This window comes from Solanum pennellii, chromosome 12 (genome assembly GCF_001406875.1).
Source record: "Solanum pennellii chromosome 12, SPENNV200".
NCBI classification, from domain to species: Eukaryota; Viridiplantae; Streptophyta; class Magnoliopsida; order Solanales; family Solanaceae; genus Solanum; species Solanum pennellii.
The window spans coordinates 47754810-47756462 of record NC_028648.1 but is presented as its reverse complement, the minus strand read 5'-3'; positions in this window follow the sequence as shown (position 1 = coordinate 47756462).

Below are 1653 nucleotides of genomic sequence, written 5' to 3'. Positions count from 1 at the left end.
TAAACATAATACAACACAAAATATAGAAGACATATTAAATTAGATGTTTTGTGTTAGGGGTATTATAATAATTTAATATTAAAGTTAGGTATTCCATCTTTTAAATCACTATATATATCGATAAAAAAATGCAGATTTGTCTAATTTTAATCTGACATGTAATTTTAAAAAATAAAACAGTCTTTCAATTCAAGGATATGTAATATATATAAAAATGTCTTTTAACTTTGTGGTCTTAAAGATGACCCACACAAGAAAAAAGAACATTTTGTACTAAACTAAATAAAAATAAAAGTACAACAAATAAATTTGAAACGGAGGAGTTCACATTAAATCTAATTTGGACTCTTCGAATGAATTTTTGATGAAATCTTTTTTCTCCAACAGTTTGAGACTTACACAGCTTGAACAGCAAGTTGTAGTTTTGCAATAAAAAATCATTGAACTTCTTGTCAAGTAGAAGTTTTTGCAAAAATATATTTATTGCTATGAAAATGAGTACATATTAATTATCTAGATAGTCTTGTCGTTTGAAGTTGAAGTTTTCCATTATTCTTGTGGCATCACTTTTTTGTTGATATGTCTATTTTACCCAAAGAATACAAAACTAACAAATTCATAGTTTAAATAAAACTATGGGAAAACCTATCTATTTAGAGACAATGAAGGGATATAGATTTGTCCAATTTTATTTTGACATGATATTTCAAAAAATAAAGAAGACTTATAATTTAAGAAAATGTAAATATAATAATGTCTTTTACATTGTGGTGTTAAAGATGCACCCCCACTTCCTAAGAACAAAGAACATCTATATTAAAGTGAATAAAATAAAAGTACAACAAATAAAATTAGAACAAATCATACTTATTAAATTTAGTTTGGACTCTTCAAACAAATTTTTGATCAAATGTTTTTTTCTCCAACAATTTGAGAATTAGAAAGGTTGAACACCTAGTTGTAATTTGTGCAATAGAAAATCATTAAACTTTTTTTCAAGAAGAAGTTTCTTTAAAAATCATATCATCATATCATATATTAATACAAGTGGGAAGCTCCAAAGTTAAAAGTTGAATTATCATTATACCCTTACACTAAATAAAAATGTTATAAAATATTTAATTAAGTTCATCTGGCATAATAAATTAAACATTGTTATCTTGAAATAAAGAAAAATACTCCTTTAATAATTTGTGAAAAAAATTGTAAATATACTTTTAAATAAATGCTAAGTATGATCATATTGAGTACAAAACAATGAATCAACCATAATTATATGCTTCTCCACATACCAATTACTAGTTTAAGGAAGTTATTAGAAGTCATTTAATTTCATAATTGATTCTTCATATTCTTATATGTGTATTTGTACATATATTGAATAAATATAGTCATACGCTTCAACTTTGAACAATAACTACAAATTTGGATTTAATATTTTTGGAAATCTCTAACCATTTTTAAAGAATAAAATATAAAGTGTGTCCTTTCACTTCTTCATAGCACTTAAAAAGAAATTTAATGATATTTTAATGGTCTTTTTATAACTTGACTCTCGAGTTTCTATATATCATGACTATAAATATCATTGTGTGCGTCACTGATTTTTCGATATATATATATATGTGTGTGTGTGTGTGTGTGTGTGTGTGT